Below are 25,760 nucleotides of genomic sequence, written 5' to 3' on the forward strand. Positions count from 1 at the left end.
TTTTCATGGCTGAGTAATATTCCATGCATATATACTACATTTTCTTTATCCATTCATCTCTTGATACTTGGGCTGCTCCTGTATTTTGGATACACCTGGACTTCTGTAGTTTTATATATTTTCTTACTCTCCATTTTCTGCCTAAGCGATCTTCCAAATTAAATCATTTCTCAAAATATCCCCATGTGGAAAATATTTTTAGCTATCAAAATTCTTTTTTAAAAAAATATTTTATTTAAATGCAATTTGCCAAAATGTAGTATAACACCCAAAGCTCATCCCATCACGTGCCCTCCTTACTGTCCATCACCCAGTTACCCCATCTGCCCACCCTCCCCCCCTTCCACAACCCTTAGTTTGTTTCCCAGAGTTAGGAGTCTCGTGATTGGTCTTCCTCTCTAATTATTTTCCCCACTCTGTTTTTCTCCTATCAAAATCCTAACCATCCTCCAAATTCCAGCCTACGTTTTACTCCCTCTGTGACTCCATGATCTCTGCCCTGCTACTGAGGAATAAAGCTCCCTCCTGAATCACTGGTACCTATTCTTAGCATTTACAGTAGTCTGCCTTGTATGAAATGTATGGGTTCATACATAGCTTTTGTCATTTGCCCTCCTTGCACTTTCCACCAGAGCTCTACATGGCAATTGGTTTAGAAAAGATGCGCCATAGAGGTTTACTGAAGTGAGTTGTTTAATCTTAAACCTCTGGAAACCTGATATTCGAGGAAGATACATACAAATTAGGATGTTCTTATCCCCTGCAGAGACCATAACTGACAGAATCAATTGTTAAAAGATAGCTCTTTACTCTACTGTCTCTCTTACTTTGTGGACTTTAATAGTACAGAGAAACATTGTCTACGTTACATTATCCACCTTTACTGCTGTTTACAGTTGGTGTAGAGAGGAAAGGGCAAGTCAACAATAAGACCATTGATACAAAATGAGGTCTAACCTTGTCATGACCTATTCACTCAGTCATTATTCTGAGTATTCAAGAGTCACCCTGCCCTTCACAAAATGTGTTTATGCAACCTATTGTTTTCATAGTATTTTCATTTGCAATATTTGCTAAGCAGTGCTACTAAATGTTTGCTTTGAAATATATGTGTATGTGCCTGCGAGGGTGTTAATATGATCATTTCTGAGTATTCGTGTAGAAGACCCATAATATTCAGTAGGGCTTTCAGTCTACTTAAGACTGTAAAGATTATGAGACTAGAAATAATTTAGCAATCTACTTCAAAATCTGCCGAGAAAACAGTCCAACTTCTAAGAGAGAGATACAATTCAGTAGTATTAAAAAAAAAAAGGATTTTATTTATTTATTCATGAGAGACACAGAGAGAGAGAGAGAGACAGAGAGAGACAGAGAGAGAGGCAGAGACACACAGGCAGAGGGAGAAGCAGGTTCCATGCAGGGATCCCATGTGGGACTCGATCCCGGGACTCCAGGATCACGCCCTGGGCCTAAGGCAGGCACTAAACCGCTGAGCCGCCTAGGGATCCCCCAATTAAGTAGTCTTTAAGACAGATTGACAAATTAGGCCTTCCACACTCTTATCTGTATGGTTTCAGCCTTATTTCTCAGTATTTCCTCATATGAACCCCATATTCCAAGTAAACTTCAATCTTGACCACTAGCTCTCCTGCCTACAAGCCTTTGCACATACTGCTGAGAGTAACTGTCTACACCTATCAAAGATTTAATATCCTGTGGCCAAGTTCAACCACTACCTTCTGGATGCCCTAACAGTGTTATAATTTTGGTCCTCTCCCTACGGCACTTTAAATCTCCCTTACTGTGGCTCTCATAATAATAATAGTAAAGTGCTAAGCTATTTAAGTCAATTTATTTAAGCCATTTTTTTCATTTAATATTTGGATTGACCCTAAAAGAAATGCACTAATATTCTGCTTATTTGCAATGAGAAAACTGAGGATTAGAAAGCTAAAATAACTTGCCTAATGACACTCAAGTTGCAATTGGCAGAGGTGGGATCTAACTCTTCCTCTAGAGATCAAATATTAACATTGTTCTCCTAACATCCTTATAGTGAGTACTACTGCTATCAGTATATTTTATCCCAACTACTAGACTCTGTGTTGCTCTGCAGCAGAAACTGCATTTTATTTATTCTTCTTTATATATAAGTAATTTGTATTCTTAACTTATATGTAAATAATATATGTTCTCTGTACTAAATTGTAACTCTATTACAGTTTTTTCTCACCTCTCAAATGTTGCAAGAGGAAATATGGACAAACAAAAAGAAATGTTCATTAATTAAACCATTATATTGTAGACAGAATATACAGTTCCCTATAGTTGTTAAAAGGGAGCCTAGTTATTGTTATTTATTTCCTGTACTAAGTATATATTAGCATAGTTAGAAATTTCATTTTTCAAAAAGATTAAAAAGCAGAAAATAACCTAAGAAACAGCTTCAGAACATGCTAGCTAAATTTTGTTGAAATGTAACTATTCAAATGGGAAAATATGTATACTTACTCTATTATATAAATTTTAAATAACATAATCTGTAGACCATTTTAATTTAAATAATTATGCAAAATAAACATTTTTAAATTGGGAAATTAAAATTATACTAATAGAAGCATATCACCATAAACTTAGATGTTATTTTTTTTTTACATCATGCACATTGGCATAAATAATTTGAAGAAAGTTTTATCTAGGGATATAAGCAGTAAAATATGAAAAGAGAGATAAAAAATAAATGCCAATACAAACAGAAAGAAATCAATATCCTAATCTGCAAAGCATCATCTGAATATCCTCATGTTTTATGCAAAAAAATAACATGGCAAACTACATAGATTTTTACCACAAAAGAGGTAATTTATCATTTCTTCAAAAAAGATAAAGAATTTAATAAAACTAAATATTAAAATATATTTGATATGTTACATAACTGACCTTTGAAAAAATTCTCATCTACAAATTTCCAATGAATAAAAAATCTGATTTACATAAAAATGTTTAATTACATCTTGTAAGGCTGAAGGATATGGTCAAAATACCTCAGTGGAGGCTTTGATGAGTTGAAGAGAAGAAGTCAACATGTTGTCAAATATGTAAACATTCAGGATTTTGTCATATGACTTGAATCAAATTAAAATGGACTGTGTAGAAAAGAGATTTCTTAGATGATTTTATCTAAATATCATATTTCTCATCTTAACTTTTATTAGAAGTTTCCCAACTTATGCACAACCAATTCTTTGATCATCATATACTCCAAAGATCATCTTATATTTCAGTCACACAAAAATACTTGAAATTCTCTAAATACGTGTTATTTCATGATTTTATGCTCTTTTACATGCTGATTTTTTTAATTTTTATGGAAGCAAAACTCATTCTCCTCTATTACCCTGTGGAATATTAGTCACCATTTCTTTAAAAGTGTCTCTGATCTATAGATTAAAATCCGTTTGTTTCTGTACTCCATTTCTAGATCTTAATGATAATCATTAAAATGATTGTTTCCATGTTGATTCCCCAGAAAAGATTGTAAACTCAAGGGCATGCAATGTATTTTGTTCACTTTAAAATAGTCTTTTACATAGAGAAGATATTCATAAATGCATATTGAATAAGTGAATCCATTTCAGTTCATCAATAATTGAACAAATAACAGAATGCATTATTTAAAAAGACTGGACATATGTTAATCTGGAAAATGGTAAGAGAAACCAAATAGTTCAGAAAAAAAGAAATGGGTGTAGTGTAGACATTTAATAATAGAACTGAAAAGACTAACTAATTTCCTTAATATTCTATTCAACCCTGTCGACTGAATTCCTACCATGTGTTATACACTATATTTGTAGGAATTCCCTAGGCCACATGAAAGCATTGTATGGTATAGGGTCAATACACCTTACTGGCTATCTAGTCTAATTATCAACTTGATTAAAAAAACAACAACAACAAAAATAATTTGAGTAACAGCGCTATACTCTGAAGTTTGTTAAAGGATGATCTTTGTAGAATCTCCATATGCTTCCCAAAGGGAGAACACAATTGAGAAGACCCAGGGCTTTTACAAAATAGCCTTTTAGAAGCAAGCAGAAACTCCTGTCTGTCCAAGTTCTTGCCTGTGGACACTGTAATGAAGACAAAATGAGAGAAATGAAATGAGTGTATGGGTGGAGAGAAGGACTTCTTCATGTTACTTAAGGACGTTTGGTGCATGTTTAGTTATTCCCTTTGCAAAGCTTTAGCTTTAGTATAAGCTTTTTTCCTCTAAGTCAATCTCTGAAGTAACTATTTTATCTATAGATTGTTATTGTCCTTCCCAAGGGTCTGTATTTATGTAAGCTGGGACAAAGCTCTAGTGCATATAGAGATTACTAGGTTTTACCTCTCCTCTTCTGAGGTATCCCAAAGAATAGAGGTTGTCATTTAACTACTTTGAGTGTGTCAAAGCACCTTTTAGAGATGAGTGATATTTGCACACAGCAGATGGTCCATGAATGTTTTACTATATGAAGGATATATAGAGAATAATGTATTATTCCCTGGATTATTCTGAAGGTCACATTATTCTGAAGGGCATATCTAAAAAGATGCTGTTTAGAGCTTCCCTTAAATAAAATGGTTGGATCTGGCATTTTAAGATTTACATTTTAAGACTAATTTTGGAAACAGAGGTTAGTAATACAGTGAATTACATTAATGTCCCCTTTTTGCCAGCACTGCAAGTGATTGGTTAAACCTTTACAAAGAATTTTTCAAATTTCTCATTTTGTTTCTAAATTATTTAAAGTATTAATATTATAGCCAATAAAGTGCTAAAAAATCTATATGAGACGTCAACATAGTACCAGATTCCAAGTGAACATAAAATATGTGTATGTGTACATATTGTTACAACTATTCCTAAATGCATTTCTTTTTTTCTTTTTTTTTTTTTTTAAGATTTTATTTGGGATCCCTGGATGGCTCAGTGGTTTAGCGCCTGCCTTCGGCCCAGGGCGTGATCCAGGAGACCCGGAATCAAGTCCCACACCAGGCTCCCTGCATGGAGCCTGCTTCTCCCTCTGCCTGTGTCTCTGCCTCTCTCTCTCTCCATCTCTCAGGAATAAATAAATAAAATATTTCTTTCTCTCTTTCTTTTCAGATCTTATTTATTCCTCTTTCTTTCCCTCTTTTCAGACTGTATTTATTCCTCTTTCTTTTCAGATTTTATTTATTAATTCCTCTTTATTTCCCTCCTTCTTTTCAAATTTTATTTATTTATTCCTGAGAGACAGAGAGAGAGAGAGAGAGAGAGAGGCAGAGACATAGGCAGAGGGAGAAGCAGGCTCCATGCAGGGAGCCCGACGTGGGACTCAATCCCAGGTCTCCAGGATCACGCCCTGGGCTGAAGGCAGGCGCTAAACCGCTGAGCCACCCAGGCTTCCCATAAATGCATTTCAAGTAAGGGTTTTTATGTATATAATTACATAAATACATAGGGCTTACAGATAAAGAAGCCAGAAAAGAACGTGATGCCTATAATAGAGAAGCCAGTTAGTATACACAAATTTTCTTTACACATTTTATGGAACTCTAGAAGGCTGTGGTGGAAGGGACTTTTGGCTCTCTTTCCAGGCATCTAATAGTCAAAGGAGACAATGTGAGACCCCAAATGGCAAAGGCCGATTGTCACCCAATTGTCAGGTCCAGCTCTAACAAAATCATTGCTTTGTGTGATATATAAATCTTGCCACTACCTTACCAAATACCTCTCTAGATACAAATAATTTAGCGTCTTTTTATATTTTTTATTTGTATAACGTCTTTCACTTGTTCCCCATAACAGATTTTAAAAATAGCTATAGTTGCCAACACATAGGAGATGGCAGTACTACTTTTCACAGACTTTTTTCACTAATTTGTAAGTATTCAGAGCATACCCTAAGCCATCTAATTCATATAATATAAAGGTATCTTAATTTATGAGTGTATTCTAATCACCAGATGCTTATGAATATAATTAGGAGTAATGAATAGCTCCATTAGTCTTAATCTTATTGTGAAAGTGTCTTAAAAAGTCACCATTCCTTTGTCATCTGTGCATGCGATCTGATAGCACTTGATAGATAAACTTTCCTCTTTTCCACACCCGTCTCTAACTTTTCTATCCTATCAAATGTCAGAAGAGATTGTGAAAGCAAGTGTTTTGTCTGTTACCTTGAAGTCAAGCTGTTAACAGTTCTGTGTGCCTCTTCCCTCAGCTGTGTGCTATCCTGAGGCAGTCTGAGAAACAGAAGTAACAAATAAACAGGGAGGAGAGTTATGTACCATCATTAGAATTTTCACATATGTTTCAGTCCTACAGTGACAATGCTTGGAAAAGCAAGACAGTTCCAAAAGTAGCAGGAGGCTGCAGAACATGCATTTGTTTCCCCAAAATATATGGACTAAAATTTTACAGGAACCTGCTAGATATTTGTGGGGAGACTTTCCAGTCAATAATGAATGCCTATGACCGAAGATCAAATCTGGGGCTTGAAGAGCCACATAAAATGTTTTACTACAAATAAAAATTCCTGTTGCTGGAATGAATAAACTGTATTTATTTATACCTTGGCCACGAACATTTGAAAGCTGCAGATTCAGCAGTGGCATATGGTGCCTCCAAAAGGCCTAAAAACCTATTTTTTTTTCCTAACAGAGATGATCCGTGGCTTTTTCTCACTGTTCATGTTACTAGAGGCTGCTGTGATAAAACTATTTTTATAGAATCTCAAAATAAAAATCTGATACAATACTATGTTGTTTAGGAGTTTCTATAATACTATAATACTTCTAGAAATGCGATTCAAATGAAAAAGTACATGGTTTAATATATGCCTGCATCCTTCAATATCAAATAATTTCGAATTCCAGACTTCTTTGCTGGAGTTTGAAACTTCTACTTCCTGCCCTAGTTCCTCTCTGTAACTACATCTTAGGAACAGTCATTTTGAGGTAGCTATGCCACTGAGATCTCAGATTATCAGAAGGTCAAATCTGGACTGCTATTAATCTTCCTTTCTGGGTGACAGCATTCCTCCTGGCACTCTCTGAGTCTTACAGAAGCATTCTACTTCAATCACCCAAAGGGAATTTCAACTTTAAAAATATATCTTTTTAGTATAATGGAAGAATGCACTGTAATTTAGGGTGAAGAAGTGCAAGCCATTTCCTATATGAGGTCACTTCAAATGGGAATCATTGTGAAAGTATAAAGTCTTTTTTTTCAGCTCAGAGAAACATCTTTATTTTTATAGTTACAGTATTAAAATATACCCAATTTCATTTTTTGCCCATTTGACAAATTTTAGTATGAAAAGCAGCAAGTCATCCTGAAATCACAGAATATATACATTGGATAGGACAGTGTTCCACCTGCAAGTGGTTAGTCTCCCTGTTTTTTGTCTCCCTGTAGTTTTGCTATTTAGTTGCTCATTTTAGTTTAAAATGATTTTCACAGAATCATGACATGTTTGACGGGAAAAAAATATTGAGAGCATCATGCTGCCAGTGAGGAGAGGAGACATAGATACTTAGAGAGTTTTGGAGATTTGGCCAACGGCAGACAGGGAAGTGGGCAGAGCTTGCTTCTGAGTGTCACTGTTTTCTCTCATTGAAGGGTATACATATACACCTGTAAGCATAATGCCTTCCAGACTTTAAAAAACAATAAAACTGTTACACAAATAACAAAGGTATCAAATCATCCTTGTCATTTGATTTCAATATTATGCAATTTTCATAAATTTTATACTTACATCCTTAGTAGTTTTTAAACCTCTCAGCGTTCTATGCTCTGTGTCATTCTTGAATTTCAAAAAGTGGTGCTTTTTTTTAGATTTTGGTATCTTGAGCAAATGAATCAATGTTTTTCATTGGCTTTCTTTTATTAGGGGATGGGCAGAGATATTTAGTGGTGTAACACTCTGTTAGGAATTATATGTGTTTCAAACCTCGTTCACCCATTTCTAACAGTTTCCAAATAAAACACAGCACACTATAAGAAGTAATAACCTAGGAGGAATTTTATTTTTTCTTTCATTATTATTATTCATTATTTTAATTAATATGTGGAACCTTCATTATCCCTTGTTGACATTATTTTTAGAATGGCAATAATGGTACCACATTCCTTACCAAATTTTTGAAGATTAAAGGAGTTCGTGAATTTAAAAATACCTGGAAATTGTGAATACACCTATATTCCTAAAACCAGTATTCTGAAGTTTGAATTAAGAATTCCATGTTATTGGGACACCTGGGTGGCCCAGTAGTTGAGCATCTTGCCTTTGGCTCAGGTCATGATCTCAGGGTCCTGCAGTGGGGGGTCCCTGCTCAGTGAGGAGTCTGCTGTCTCCCTCTCCCTCTGCCCCTCCCTCCACTCACACATACTCTCTCTCTCTGTCAAATAAACAAATCTTAAAAAAATAAAGAAGAGTAAAGAGTTAAATAAATGATTATACCAGAAGAATACTACAAAAATAATGTCTTATAATCATTTGAATAAAACAATGTGACTATAGTGTAGGCTTCATAGAGAAAGTTCCATAGATGGAACATTCCAATAATAATCATAATAGTCAATATTTACTCAACACTTTTTATATGCCAGATATAATACTAAGCTTTTAGCAACTATGATTTCCCGATAATAATAATGATTCCCATTTTGTAAAAGGGGAAACTAAAGACTATGTAATTAGGCTCATGCAACTTATTCCAGGTCATACAACTGGCATGTGACAGAGGTAAGATTGAAATGAGCACAACCTTATTTTATTTTATTTTATTTTATTTTATTTTATTTTATTTATTTTATTTATTTTATTTTATTATTTTTCAGCCTTATTTTAAAACCTGCACATACAACTATGTTTAGTGAAAAAGACTGACTGAAGCTAGTCTGTAGAAAGTGTTCACTGAATCTTATGTCAGGAAATTTGAAATGTATGCTGTAGTCAAAGGACTATAATATCATCTGTTATGTGATCAAGTTAAGGTTCACATTTTGGAGATCTGAGATTGCCTCATCAAATACCATCTATTTCAACTCAGAATTTAAAAGCAAGAAAGATTGCCAAAGATAAAATCTGGAACATACACATTCAACTAAATACTTTTTTTCAAAATGAATACAGATTCATTTTGTAGTAATGTTTCCTTATGATGCTTTTCACAAAATAAGGTGACCTCACTTCCATCTTACTTTTTCCAAATTTTAATCAAAGCGCTTAACTCAGATAATTTTAAAGATCAAATATTACAAAAGGGCCATAGAAAAGCAATAATTCACTGTCCTATCATGTATTTCCACCAGTCTTACGCCTCAGAGGCAACCAATGAGTCTAAAAGATAGTTTCATTTTACAACTTCTTGGTTTGTGTATTTAGGCCTTGTCTCTTAATTGAGCACTAAGTGGCAAGAATCTACTTTATTTGTGCTACCACCCTATCTCTTTAAATCCAGTCGTTACATCACTCTTCTAAATTTCTTTTCACTTCAGCATTTAGGTAACATGCCTAAAGCTGATTTTTTTCATTTCATCATCTGCAGATTCTCCATTTTTCTCCTCATCCATAAACACTCAAATGGTTCTCCATTGAGTTAGCAACTCCAGTAGCATTCTCCAAGGTCTGCCTGGTATATATTTACTTTCATTTTTTAGAATGGTTAATATTTATATTCTATTTTGAAACCAAAGTTAATTTCAAGATCTAACTATAGTTTGATTCTAAAAATTGGCAAACAAATTACATCATTTACATCTTACAGTAATATAAATATTCTTCACTAAAAATTAAGATGTATGCTAGGGTTTTCTTTCTTTTCTTTGAGTCCAAACTCACAATTCCTATACTTTTTAGTTCTTACCACCAAATTCCATCTGATTTTTTTGATTTGTACTGTGATGGTTCCCTTCAACTCATTTGTAAGTTTCCCCAGGCTAGCTGTAGGGTGTCCTAATTGATTACAAAGAAAGAAATAGCTTACTCTTTCAAGACTTTTAGTTAAAACACCTTCTTTCCTTACCACATTACCACCTTTGTCTGGTTCATTGGTTCTGAGTCCAGAGCCTCACTAACATTCAATGGACCAGACTGATTCCCTCTCTCAGTTTTCGGTTCACCTTGGCATAGTCTGTCTTTCACCTTTTTCTAGTACTTGTCAATCAACAGTCTTTCTTCTTTATTTTGACTACTAAAATAGGTACTGAAGTCTCCTGCTTACTATTTCACTATTGTCATTTACTTTTTAATTTTTTTTAAAATTTTAAAACAAGAGGAATAACATGTGTACTCAGTTCTCCATAATAAATCAGAAGTTGTGTTAATTTTTTTTAAACTGAAAACATCTCCCCAGTTTCTGCTCTTCTCAGCCACAGCTTCCCTATTTTTTGCTTATTCTATAGTTGAATTTTCCTGGGGATGATTAATACATAGGACGTCAAGATTAATTCAAATAGTATTGCTATAACAAAGAAGAAAAACAAGAAACACAGTTTTCCAGTTCTTTTTAATAAGAAACAGTACTCTACTTTCCCTCATCTTCTTTCCTTTCTCCACAACCTATCAGAGGAAGAGTCACCTGGGGAATAAAGGCTTACACTTTGTCCTCCTTTTAAATAGACTTTACTTTTTTTTAAATCTTTTTTTTTTAAGATTTTATTTATTTATTCATGAGAGACACAGAGAGAGAGGCAGAGACACAAGCAGAGGGAGAAGTAGGCTCCCTGCAGGGAGCCTGACATGGGACTCCATCCTGGGACTCCAGGTTCCCACCCTGGGCTGAAGGCAGTGCTAGACCTCTGAGCCACTCAGGGATTCCCTAATTAGACTTTACTTTTTAGAACAGTTTTAGATCAATGGCAAAATTGAGCAAAAAAGTACAGAAAATACTCATATAGTCTCTACCCCTACACATGCACAGCCTTCCCAACTATCAACATCCCACACTAGAGTCACATCAGTGAACCCACACTAACACATCATAATGTAAAAGTCCACAGTTTGTACTACAGTTCACTCTTGATGTCATCCATTATATGATTTGGACAAATGTAAAATGACATGTATCCATCATTATAGTATCATATGGAGAGTAGTTTCACTACCCTGAATTTTTTTTAAAAATATTTTATTTATTTATTCATGAGAGACAGAGAGAGAGAGAGAGAGAGAGAGAGGCACAGGCACAGGCAGAGGGAGAAGCAGGCTCCATGCAGGGAGCCCAACGTGGGACTCGAGCCCGGGTTTCCAGGATCAGGTCTTGGGCCAAAGACGGCGCTAAACCACTGAGCCACCCAGGCTGCCCTCACTACCCTGAAATTAATTTGTGATCTGCCTATTCATCCCTGCACCACCCCCACTCTTAGCAGCTACTGATTTTTTTTTAAGATTGTATTTATTTATTCATGAGAGACAGAGAGAGAAGCCCCGTGGGAAGCCTGATGCAGGACTCGATCCCAGGACCTCAGGATCAGGCCCTGAGCAGAAGGCTGACGCTCAACTGCAGAGCCACCCAGGCGTCCCTCTACTGATCTTTTGGCTGTCTCCATTTTGCCTTGTCCTGAATGTCATATTGTTGAAATCATACCCTATGTGGCCTTTTTAGATTGCCTTCTTTACTTAGAAATATGCATTTAAGGTTCTTCCATGACTTTTTATGACTTGATAGCTCATTTGTTTTTAGTGCTGTGTAATACTCCAGGGTCTAGATATACCACTGTTTGTTTACTCATTCCTCTGCTGAAAGACATTTTGATTTCTTCCAAATGTTGGAAGTTGTGAATAAGGCTGCTATCAACATTTGTGATTTCTGTGATTTTTTTTACATAAATCAGTCAATATATGAATATTTATTTATGATGGAAAAAGTATTCAGACTCTGAAAATACAAACCACTAATGCTGAGATATTTTTCATTGGAAAGCAGAGGTTTAGAATGTTCTACATATGCAAATATGGATATTTTCAATCTCCAAATTTTCTCATGACCTCCCTCAGCCAAGAAGTGAAATTTTTACAATTTCCCCAATATCTGGCAAATGGAATATCTGGCAAATGAGTTCAAAGTGGCATGTATAAACCCCATCAACACCACTGGAAAATAGTCAAAGTACTTGTCTTCTGTGAAAAAGAACAGACTCATTCATTCCAGTAGGATAAAAAATTTATATTTTTTTAATTTTTTTAATTTATTTATGATAGTCACAGAGAGAGAGAGAGAGAGAGAGAGGCAGAGACACAGGCAGAGGGAGAAGCAGGCTCCATGCACCGGGAGCCTGATGTGGGATTCGATCCCAGGTCTCCAGGATTGCGCCCTGGGCCAAAGGCAGGCGCCAAACCGCTGCGCCACCCAGGGATCCCAAAAATTTATATTTTAAACTAATATATTATAATACTTGAATGGGAAACTCAAAGCTAGGTTAGCTCTTTCAAGGTCTCCTTGTGTACACTGTTAGCTATTCAGCCATTTGATCAATGCTTCAGCTACAGACTGACAATTGCATTTAATGTTTTCATCCATCAGACTTGGTCCATTTCCTTAGGGTTTGAGACCCTCACATACAATCACTTAACCAATCACCCAATTGTGTGTCTGAAAAAAATTATTTACTTTTATTTTTCTGCTATTGCATGTAGAATATATGTGACTTTTTATATTTGCTTGTATAGAATAAACTTAAGAGGTAATTGAGTCTAAAATCTAGCATGAGTCTAGCATCCTTAAATTCCTCAAAATAATGGCATGGTGTTCTTCCCTTGTCCTGTGGGAATGTTTGTAACTCTTAACTGGTTATGTCAGTTCACCTCTCTCCCTGTCAGTCTTCTGGCATAACTTGGTCTTGGAAACACCTTTTAAGATCCCTTAGAGTTTTAATATACAAGACTCATTATAGTTGTCAACTTCTTTCCAATGAGTGGCACCATGGTATTTTACCACTGTGAAGTTTTAGGATACAACCAACTATTTGTCTATACATTAACTAAAAATATTTGTAAAATAAAAGAACAAATAATTTGTCTCCGTAGCTCTTTCAAACATGGAATTTCTAGATCCATAATCTAATATCTAATTTTGCTTCTTTGTTGACCAATAATTACCAAGTGCTATTCAGAGTTCTATTCAATAACTCTAGATTCTTTGCATGGCTAATCTAAAAGAGCTGTTTTGATATTGTGAAATGAAAAGAGAAAGATAACCTCAGGCTTCAGTTTCTTTTGATCACACTTAGCCTCTCTGAAAATATTGATTCAGGCTGGGAGACCCTGTGATTACAGAGGTTCCTTTCAGCTCAAGAATAATTTATGTTCCAATTCAGACAGTGAATTTCTGGGCCAAATCAAACCATGCTTCCCTGAATGGAATTCTCCTCCTCCTTAGTACTTTTGAAAAAGTCTTCTAAGTCTCTCTACAGATGAGTGCAGATAATTCTATGATACCAACAGATTGAAGTGTTCATATCTGTTCAAAGAAACATGAAAAGTCCCCCAAACAGGCTATTTCTACCCAGGAACAATTGAGGACCTAAACTGATTCCTCTTGTGAGGCTAAATGGCACATTTTATAAGCATAAACAGGATTTTTAAAGGTTAGTGCGTTGGATATCTTTTTCCTCCAGTCATACCATTTTCCTATTCTACAAAAGTGATTTCTCCTTTAAGATTATTTGTTGTAAAAAAAAAAAGATTATTTGGTGTAAAACACATGTGTATGAGAGTGACTATCAAATGGAGAGGCAATTTTTACCTTCAGTGTTTTGATATCATTTTTCTTTGCTGGTTTTAAAATGCATTGCAAGTCATTTATAACTAATGATAAAGTATATATTTAAAAAATACCTTTAAAGGTTCAAATTATTCTAATAATAATTTCATTCTACTTGCATTCCAATCTGCTTTACTTGAGTGAAAGACAAAGAAGCCAAATACAAGTAACTCCACCCTATCTATAGAATTGGTGGAATTGAGTATGTTCTACAATCTATGCTATAGTCTATAGTGCATACACTACATGGACTGCAATCCATGTACTTTATTTATACCTTATTTTCCTTTAAAACCTTGCTTTATTTCATCAACCTGTGTGTATACTCATGGTAATACACTTCCCATGTGCATGCCAACTGTCAGATTTTCTCTTTGCCTCTCTTCAATTAAAAATATCTTTCTCAGAAAAATTAGTCTCATCTTTGCCCTCTCAAATAGATCCTTCTCACAGGTATTGAAACACGATTGTTTGAAACTTCTATTAAAAGAAAAAAATAGTCCCAGCAACAGCAACAAAAAGATCTCCCCTTGAATCCACATCTTTTCTCTCCCTTCTCTTTCTGCTCTATGTCTTCAAAGCCATTCTTGAAAGACTTTAATTCATACAATACTGGTCATTTCTTCACCTCCTACTGTTTACTGTTGAAAACATTCCAACCTGGCTTCCATTACTTTTTTGAAAGAGCTTTCCCTCAGGTTACCAAGGAGCTTTAAATCATCAAACAAAACGGACCGCTGTAAAAAATGTGAAGGGAAGAAGGTGATTAAAGAAGTCAAGATTCTTGAAGTCCACGTAGACAAAGGCATGAAACATGGACAGAGAATTACATTCACTGGGGAAGCAGATCAAGCCCCAGGAGTGGAACCAGGAGACATTGTTCTTTTGCTACAAGAGAAGGAACATGAGGTGTTCCAGAGAGATGGGAATGATTTGCACATGACATATAAGATAGGACTTGTTGAAGCTCTATGTGGATTTCAGTTCACATTTAAGCACCTTGATGGACGTCAGATTATGGTGAAATACCCGCCCCCCAGGAAAAGTAATTGAACCAGGATGTGTCTGTGTAGTTCGAGGTGAAGGAATGCCACAGTATCGTAATCCCTTTGAAAAAGGTGATCTTTACGTAAAGTTTGATGTGCAGTTTCCTGAAAACAACTGGATCAACGCAGACAAGCTTTCTGAACTAGAAGATCTTCTGCCATCTAGACCAGAAGTTCCAAACATAATTGGAGACACAGAAAAGATAGAGCTTCAAGAATTTGATAGCACTCGGGAGGTGGTCAGAGGCGTGAAGCCTATATTGATAGTTCTGATGAAGAAAGCAGCAGCCATCATGGACCAGGAGTGCAATGTGCCCATCAGTAAACTCTGCAAACAAATTGCACAGGTGGATTTTCTTTTCCACATTTGCCCGGTTTGCTTTCAGCGATCCAGCTGGAGTGTCTGGTCAATCCAGAAGAATTGATGGACATTTGTTGGTCTATGTGTAACTTTTAAAAATGGTATAGTATCTACAGAGTGTATAATTTAAACTAACCACAAAGCTTTACATGTTCATTTTGACTGTTCTGTAGCAGAATAAAGCACTTGAAAGGAAACAAGACTCCCTTTCACACATGGGTTATAAGTTTCAGTCCTGGTATCTGTGCTTGATTTTTATCAGTTTTGTGTAAATTTTATGTTTCATATTTTAAATCCAAATCCCACATTGTAAAGTTTGAGTACAATTTGTCCTGAAGCTTTGTGTTTGGCTGCACCTGCATAAGCTGCTACAAATAGAATAAAGAATTTCATAGCCTGTAAAAAAAAAAAATGGACACTGTTCAGGCCATATATAATGTGAAATTTGGCAGCATTTGGTACAGTTCGCTGCTCCCTCATTCTAGAAACTCTTATTTCCTTGGCTTCCATGACCCAGCACACTCCTGAGTTAGATTAACCCCTTTGCTTTTTTGGTTATCTGCTCAACTTGTCCATTAAATATTTGGAATTCTTCAAGCTTTATTCATAAATTATTTTTCCTTCTCATACTAAACATTTTGCCTTGGAAATTTCATTTGGCTATCACATAGTGCAGATGACTTTCAAATTGAAGTCTCCATCCTAGACTTTTTATGTATTTGTCGCCTCCACTTGGATATCTCCAAAACCAAAATTATACTCTTGCCTCCATTCTATACCCACCTGATCATATTCTCTCCCCTATCCTCCGTGGGAGACCCCACCATTTATCCAGCCATGTAAACTGTGTTTCTTGACATTGTCTACTCCTCAACCATCACACTCTATTTCCAGTTTATTATTAACTACTGTCTTGTATATCTTGTAAGTCTCTTAAATCTATCCTTCATTTTCTACTTCTAAGGTCACTGTTCTAGTCTAAGTAAGCAATTCAAATCTCTGCAAAACTCTTCTGTTTTCTCCATTATCAACTCTGGTCCTCATCTATCAATTCTTCTCACAATGGGCTTCTCACAAAATTGAATTGTCAATTTTGAATCACAAATTTTATCACTTTACTCATATTCTTAAAAGAAATTCAGTACTTTTCTATTGTGTTCAGGATAAAGGACACATCTTACTGGGTCAAAAGATGCATGGTCTGATCCTCGCCTACATTTTCAGTTTCGGCCTCTTTTACCCCTTCTACCAGTCACAGCACAAGCAACACACATATGTTTCTCTTTCAAGAATGACCATTTCTTTGTTTTCCCATGTAGACTACACAATCAACTCTCAGTTTATTGTGATGATCCCCACTGTGTTTTGTACAAATGACAGAATTACTTTTGTCTTCACCTGTTGAGATTAGTCACCTGGTTATTTAACTATTTCTTTCAGATCTTTATACAGTATTCTATGTAGTTTCCTGGACTTTTGCCTTTGTGCACTACATTTAAATCCAGTCGGGTGCCGGGGTGGCTCAGTCAAAGTGTCTGCCTTTGGCTCAGGTCAGGATTCCAGGGTCCTGGGATGGAGCCCCACGTCAGGCTCCCTGCTCTGTGGGGAGTATGCTTCTCTCTGCCCCTCTGCCCTTTTCCCTCTGCTTCTCTCTCCACTCATTCTCTCTCTCTCTGTGTGTGTCTCTTTAAAATAAATAAATAAAATCTTAAAAAATGTAAACCTATTCATGTCACAGACATTTATTAAGCATTAATCAGAAAATTTTTGAGGTTACAACATCAGAGAGAGGAAGTCAGGTGGTAGGGAAAGTCTCGGAAACCGATTCTGCTAATGAGCTGGTGATGGAGAATACCCATAATGTGTCACCAGCCATTCACATGTGTCTGTATTGCGTGGTCCGACCAGTCATGTTCCAGTCACGGACTATTCAGAAAGACTCTCATACTGCTTACTCTATGTTTTCATCAGATGTCACCCTTGTAAATTAACATAATATCTTTAAATACTTGAAAAGTGTCACTTTTGGAGAATGTGACTGAAGAAGCGTTTGTTTCTTCCATACTAGTCCCGTGCCAATCTTAGCACCAACTTAAAGCATAAACAAAATAGAACACCAGCTCTAAAGTATTTGTCATCTATACCAAAATCATTTTGAGACCATTATAAAATCGATTACACTTAAGAAATATATTTTAAATGTTCTGCTCTTCTATTAATTTAGTGACACCACCATATTCCAAGCCTTCACTGAATCTCAACAGCATTTATCTCTGATCCATTCTCTTGGCTTATAGCCTCTCTCTCCCTCAATATATTTTGCACACTAGTGCTGTCACCATCACCTCACTCTTTTACTAATAAAAAAAGAAAAATGTTTATCATCATTCCTCTAGTGTACTAGGTCTTTTCACAAATTGCTGTCTCTAAACACAGTGTTCCATCTGTATGAATACTGCTTTCTCTCCCCTTTCTTCTTCTTGTCAAACTTCTACGCACTCTTCAAGATCAAGCACAAGTGTCCCCATGTATGGGATGCCTTTCCTATTTCCCCCAGGCAGAGTTAGTCATTCCTTCATGAATTTTCCCAGAACATACTGCTATTTCTTGGGCATAATATTATTGTTTAGTTTTTAGTGCTTTTTTCACTAGGCTATAAGCTCTTTAAGTAAAAAAAATTTAAAAAAATTTTTAAAAAAGTGTACCTTATTCACCATGCACACAAAACCCATTGTCTCACACACAGTACGTACTCTCTTTGTATATATTCAGGACAATGTATAATAAAATTATTTAAAATATGACATATTGGGTGGATCCCTGGGTGGCTCAGCAGTTTAATGCCTACCTTCGGCCCAGGACATAATCCCGGAGACCCGGGATGGAGTCCTGCATCGGGCTCCTTGCATGGAACCTGCTTCTCCCTCTGCCTTTTGTCTCTGCCTCTCTCTCTCTCTCTGTCTCTGTCTCTCATAAATAAATAAATAAATAAATAAATAAATAAATAAATAAATAAATAAATATAAAATATGACATTAAAAATCTTACCTAACTTTCCCACAGGAGAGAATGATTTTCTAAAACAGAAAATTAAACAATAACAAAACACTCAGAATAAAAAGTGCAAAGTATCCATCTGCAGAGAACAATACCAATGTTCATTATTCATAAACAACTGAAAAGGCAGGTTTGCACGCAGACACTCCTTGGGAAAATGTGACTGTTTGGAGAGACACCTACCAAAATGCCTTGGCCAGCTTTTCCTTTTGGGAAGATGAAATGTAAATTTCTTCAACTGACCATATTCAGACACTCATTTGAGCCCTGAATAACAGAGCCAATGAATACTTTAATTTTTCTGCCTATTTCCTTATAGAAAATTCAGTTTCCTTTTTAAAGATGAACGGCCAATTTAATTTGCTAGTGTTAGATCTTTTCTACTATGAAGGAAAAAGAGAGCAAATGTAACATAACTCACAGTGAGTAAAACTATATGCATGCTGAAATAAATGTACTTAGTAAAAAGGGAATATAAATGTATAAAATGGTATATCATATACATTGATTTCATATTATGATTTCCTTTTATGTAGGTAAAGAAAGGGGGTTAGAAATGGTTTGTCGAAAACTTCCCTATTATTCAAGGTTAGAAACTGGTTTTCTCAAGGTTTAGCTCAGCGCTTCTCCTCCAGATGTTTATTATTTTTCCTCAAAACATGGAATACTGATATTGTAGTGACTAGAGTTAAATATCATTTCTAGCTGATCATTTTTTAAAATATGGAAACAAAAATATTAATACCATACTTCTTACTTCTTATAAGCTATAATTTTTAATTTCTCATAAACTAAGAGCTTAATTTCTGGCTATAAAACACTTAAAAAAAGGAAGAGATGCAGTTTAATAAGAACACTATGGAAATGTCCCCCCCAATTTTCCCATTAAAGTATATAGGCTTTGTTTTTTTGATACCATACATAAGAATTGTTCTTGATCCTAACTATCCTCATCAACTTAAGCTCAATATAACATATAAAAGAGCATTTTTCATTAATTGTATTTCTGAGGGTCATTCCATTAAGAGGAATAAGTAGCTTAACTCTTTGAGGAGTACTTGTTTGAGGCATTATACAAGCTTTGGTTCCAAAACAAAGTTTAGTATTATTTCTGGGAAAAATCAGAATAACAATTCTGAACTTGGGGACAAATATGAAGAAAGCATAGATATGAGCTGCTTATTCTTTAATTTCACTGCCTTTGATGTTTTTCTTTTTCTTTTTTTTTAAGATTTTATTTATTTATTCATGAGAGACACAGAGAAAGAAAGAGGTAGAGACACAGGCCAGAGGGAGAAGCAGGCTCTATGCAGGGAGCCTGACGTGGGACTCGATCTTAGGTCTCTATCCCGGTCTCCAGGGTCACACCCCGGGCTGAAGGTGGAGCTAAATGTCTGGGCCACAGGGGCTGTCCCTAATATTACTTTTATTTATTTTATTTTATTTTATTTATTTTATTTATTATTTTATTTTATTTATTTATTTATTTTATTAAAGAATTAATTGATTTATTCATAGACACAACACACACACAGAGAGTGAGAGGCAGAGACACAGGCAGCGGGAGAAGCAGGTTCCATGCAGGGAGCCCGACGTGGGACTCGATCCCAGGTCTCCAGGATCACACCCTGGGCTGCAGGCGGTGCTAAACCGCTGAGCCACAGGGGCTGCTCATGTTTTTACTTTTAAAGCTAAATCCCCTCTCTTTTTATCCTCTTTTGGTTGTATGATAGGAAGCTATTAGTACAATACCCTTTGTTACCAAAATACCCTTTGTCACCAAAATCATCTTGAAAACATATTTTTATTTGACTTAGTTTTTATTGCTAGGGTAGTTTGAACAAACATGAGTTCCAATTATTTATATAAATTTGCGTAGAGCCCTAAGGAGATAGTATTCACCTTTGGACTGGTCCCTATTTGGAATGTTGCAGAGTTACAGAACTTTTTGGGCCTATTCTCTGTTCAAGATAAAGTGGACTGGGTCACCAGGAAGATGTATTGTCTCTTTTCTATTTATATTGATTCCATACATTCTCAGCTGATTGAAGAGTATCTTACTTTGATGGTTTCTATCTTCTTATAAATCTAATGTTTCTCTTTGCTGCCAATTGCTCTGAATATTCTATTTTATTTATGATAGAATGGTAAGATTAAATGATGTTTTCCTCAAATAATTTTTGTTTATTCAAGCTAGACTATGTCCTGTTACCACCAAAAAGTGCAAACCAGCTAAACATATATAGGTATTAAAATGGCCTCCTCACTAATTTGCTTTACTTCCAGTTTCTTCACTAATTAATATATCCTAGATTTCCTAAAATATTACTTTGCACATGTTAATTCCCTGCCATGTAAAACTTTATATATATATACACACACATAATATATAAAATTGGGCTTTGTATATATAAAATTAAGTCCCAAATTATAAGCTTGCTTTGCAGGCTACCCACAGTGTGATGGTCTCTTGTGTATCGCTCTATTCTTACCAAAATTTCTCAAAAACAGAAATAGCAAATTTAAAACCCTGTGCTCTTCACTTATCATTAGCATGTAAATAAAATCAATAGCCTGCCTCATAAAGATAGTGCCTTATGGATTAGACAGGATGCTCATTCTGAAGTAACTTAAGACTGGAATCTTCTAACGCAGGAGTTTAGACTTAACTATTCTTTGGAATCAATTGGATAACAAGCAAATAGTCAAGGATATTGTCTAGTTTTGTATATTTTCAGTGTGTATTTTAAATGAGTATAGTGCCATCATATAATGTCATGCTTTTTGTTTATTATATAATGGCAGTGAGCACCATTCATATTTATTCAATGAATGTAGCCTTTTTTCAAGTGGTTCAATAATTGTCTACACAACTATATATGGTGATTTCTGTATTGTATTGTTATTGTATGCAATGTCCAATAAATAACAATCAAATTCATTCTGTTGATCATGTTGTTAACAATTTCGGTATCCTTACTGAATTTGTTTTCTAGTTTTATTAATTACTGAGAAAGGTGTGTTAAAACTTTCCACTATGATTTGTCTATTTCCTCTTGTAATCTCATCAATTTTGCCTTATTTATTTTGAGGTGATCGTATTAAGAGCTAACAGATTTAAACTTGTTATAACTTTCTAGTGAAAAAAGTATTCATCATCATGAAGTGATTCTTTTCACATTTAAATAATACTTTTTTCTTTAAATCCATTTCATTCAATCTTAACATAGTTTATCAATTTTCTCAGTTATTATTTATATGGGAAAACTCCCCCCGTGTTTTGCTTTCAGCCCTCAGTGGCCATATAGTACCCATTATCTTTTTATAAATAGAATTTAGAGTTTGAATTTGTTTTCTGTCCAATTTAACAATTTCTTAATTGCACACAAAATACTTCTAGTTCTAATTACTTTAATGACATTTTGGTGTCATTAATGCCCATACAATGCTATTATTATATCCCATTTCTTTTGTAAAATGCCTTTGATTTCCTTTCTTGCATTCTTATGATTTCTGGATTGATTATTTTATCATTTTTTACAATATTTTATTTATTTATTCATGAGAGACAGAGAGAGAGAAGCACAGACAAACAGAGTGAGGTAGGGAGTGCAATGTGGAACTCATTCCCTGACCTCGGGATCACACCCTGAGCTGAAAGCAGATGCTCAACCACTGAGCCACTCAGGCGTCCCAATCATTTTATCATTATTATCCCATTATTTCCTATATTGGTTTGCAATCTATTCATTTAGTAATCATTCAGTGGTACCTAGAAATTATGTAACATATATAATTCACTTTGTATAAAATTAACTTTTTCCACCAATATGAGGAGTTAGGACATTTTTATTTTATTTGCCTTCACTCCTGACCTACTGTTGTATATTTTCATTCTGTAATTTTTAATGCCTAAAAGAACATTGTTTTATGTAGTTAGTGCACATTTAGTTTTGTGCACATATTTACCATTTATTTGAGCTTCATTTCTTCTTACATTTTAGATCAATTGTCTAAGTATGGATATTGTTTTATAATCATGTATGTAATTAGCTACAATTCTTGAATCGTTGGTTAGATTCTTTTATCAACTCACAAATATTCTTAGCCATTATTTCTTTACTCTGTTCCAATCTCTACCTTATTTCTTTCCAAAACTCTAATAAAAGGGTTTTAGAACGTATCAGTTGTAACCTCCCATATCTTTCATTTTATTGCTATTTGTGTTAATCAAATTCTTTCTAATTCTTTCTTTAGCTGTGTCTATTCTCCTATTTAATTCCTTCTGTTGAGTTTTATTTGGGGTTCTTGAAGGTTTTTAATTATAGACATTTTAGTGGTTTGGTGATGCTTAAATAATTTTCTATAATTTTCATTGCTTCTATATTTGTAAACTTAGTAAACACAGTAAGGTCATTACCTGGGCCTAAATATGTGAAGCAATTTTGAATCTGTTTCTGCTGGGTTTATTTATGGTACATGTTTCCCCTGTGTGCTTAGTTATATTTTACTCGAGATTTTTATTTTTCTTTAAATTATTTTTGGAACCATTTGGAAACCTAATAAGCTTCAGAGATGGATTAGGTTTTCTTTAAGTAACCTAAAACCACTAGCAGTCCCTCCATGACCTTAAACATTTTGGGGAGAATTTTTTTTTTTTTCATTTACTCATCCAGGTCATGTGAATTTGAGTTGCAATTCATCCTGATGGTTGACTGGTATGTGTAAAATCTCAGAGATAAGGATGTTGATTTTGTTTTTTCCCTCTTGCTCCATTGGTTGCAAAGATAAGTTTCCTTGCATTCTGTTATTACTGGGCTAGGGAAGGGTGATGGTTGACTGTTGTTATACCTATTGGATTCTCAGCTTTATTTAACAGTGTACTCAGGGACTTCCCCCATTATGGGTTAGCCTCCCCAAGTGTTAAGTTTACACTCTTCACAAAATTCCTTATCAAAAGTTTATTGAGTACTCTAACTGTACATCTTCACTTACATTTGTCCCTAATAATTTCTATGTTAAATTGGAGCATCTTCCTATTTGAAGATCTATAATCCTATGAGTAACCATGAACTTTACGTAAACCTTTGCCTTTCAGAGGTCTTGAAACTTGAACTTTAAAGAAAACTTCACAGTTCTTTTTGTAGAATGATGCTTTTACATTTTTACACTTATTTAATATTCCAGGCATGCATGTTTTAGTTTTCTACAAATGTCATAAAGCACCTCAAAGCTAGAGGGGATTTCTCTTTCATTTCTGTCTTCATCAACAGGGTATTTGGTGCCTGACATGTACATATTTTGTTTTATTTAAATTTTGAGAGTCTGAGTTTCCTAAAGACATATTTCCATTCCTTGAGAAGGTGAAAACATCAGAATAAATTTCAAAAGGCCTGAATGTGTCACAATTAGCTTTTAAGAAGTTTGCTTTAATTAGCAAAAATGCAAAAGTAATTTGACATTTACTTTAATCAAAGAAAATGGTACTTATTTAAAGTTGGTTCTGTATTTTTTCCCTAACACTTGGAAAAAATTCATCCAAATATTTCTAAATTTGCATCTTTTGGGTACAGTTTGTGTTTGTACTTACGTACCCCCTGCCCTGTATTCTCCCCACTCCACCCCTGACACACACACTACACTATAACTCAAAATACACGCACAAATACAAACATACTTTTTGCTTAAAATTATGAAAAGAATCCTATCTGGGTCAAACTTATTATTTCAGATAAAAAGCAAATTTCTTGAATGTGAATATGTAAATGAGAGACAGCATAGGTAAGCAGACAGGAGTTTAGAGACTTAAAATTATAATGCCAGTTACTTGTGTCCTCTAGGATAAATGACTAATCTGCCTCCATAAGCAGGGAATTGGAATACCTTGGGGTGTTTTAGGAATAATGAATAAAAATTAGATAGTAATTTATGTTTGCTAAGTATTATATAAATGCTGAAATATACAAATCACCTGAAGAGAATATTTAATGTATATTACATGGCCTAATTTTTTTGCCAATTTATGATTTTTGCCTCCTAGCCAAATAAGATGTGATAAAAATCTCACCAGATACATGACCCACTTGAGAAGAGTCTTCCAGTGGAGAGCATCTGTGGAAATTACCAATTTGAAGTATATTGACTTTCAGAAGTTGGAGGAAAATTCTAAATCTGACCTTTCAAGAACTTCTCCGAACATAATGTTTAGAAGGATGCTCCATGGAGTTCAGTAAAGATCAATACCAAACTCCATTGCAGTTCCTTTTCTCCCCAATGACAACTTCTTTCTGAATATGAGAGTAAGATATAATAATATCCAGCCTCCCAATTAAACTAATCTAAATTCTCAATATATGCTTTAAATCTTGTCTTACCTTGTTGTAGAGATTTTAAATTCACCCTGAGTACTGGTGGTCCTTAATGCGTAAGGGTAATACAAATCTCTGGTTTAGGGTAGAGAATAGGGCCTAGAAAAATTGGTGGGGAAATTAGGCCAGAAGGGGGAATTTCTCTATGGCATCCTGATAAGTTGAAGAATGTTATTTCTACTCTGTACTTAAAATGCTAGCTCTCAGTTTTTTAAAGAAATGAAGCCTGCGGACTTTAACTCTTTAAAATGTAATAAGGCAGGCAGCCCCGGGTGGCTCAGTGTTTTAGTGCCACCATCAGCTCAGGGCCTGATCCTGGAGACCTGGGATCGAGTCCCACGTCAGGCTCCCTGCATGGAGCCTGCTTCTCCCTCTGCCTGTGTCTCTGCCTCTCTCTCTTTCTCTGTGTCTCTCATTGATAAATAAATAAAATCTTTAAAAAAATGTAATAAGGTAATCATAACAGATTTTTCCTTTTTTTCCTTTTTTCCCCCTTGATCAAGAATACAGTTCATTATCTTTTTTAATAGATATATTTATTTATTTTAGAGAAAGCATGGGAAGGGACAGAGGGAAAGGGAGAAAGAGAATGTCAAGCAGATTCCCTGCTGAGCAGGAAGCCTGATGTGGGGCTTAATCTCACAACCCTGAGGTCATGACCAAGTGGAAATCAAGAGTTGGATGCTTAACCAAATGAGCCACCCGGGTGCCCAGGTGCAATAATACAGTTCATTATCTTTAATGTGTATGTTTGCAAGACTCTCTCCAGTGAAAGTAGGGTAGAGGTTATTTTAATATCAATCAAAACATTAAATACAAATGCCTGGTATTTATAGAGCTCGGTAAGCTCCCATGAGATCACTGGGAAATGGAGCCATGAATGTCTGTTGTAAGGTTAAGATTAGACTGTAGCATGAAAGAGGGGAAGGTTTGAAAGGGACATGAACAAACAGCAGACTGTTCAGGGAAATGTCCTGGGACATGATAATGTCAACACTGGCCTGCTTTTGGTTTGCAACAGACAACCTTGAGATAGCCTGAGGAATCAATGTCCATTATTTCCTCCACCTGAAAGGTAATGTTACAAAGAGTGGGTCTGTATCACTAAGCAGGAGGAGCTAGCGAAAT

At 35.2% G+C, this 25,760-nt stretch overlaps 1 pseudogene; it reads left to right on the top strand.

The window, feature by feature from the left end:
* Positions 1-640: 640 nt before the first annotated feature.
* LOC125754322 (dnaJ homolog subfamily A member 2-like) lies at positions 641-15,562 on the top strand (annotated as a pseudogene).
* The last annotated feature ends 10,198 nt before the right edge of the window (positions 15,563-25,760 follow it).

This window comes from Canis lupus, chromosome 34 (genome assembly GCF_003254725.2).
Source record: "Canis lupus dingo isolate Sandy chromosome 34, ASM325472v2, whole genome shotgun sequence".
NCBI lineage: Eukaryota > Metazoa > Chordata > Mammalia > Carnivora > Canidae > Canis > Canis lupus.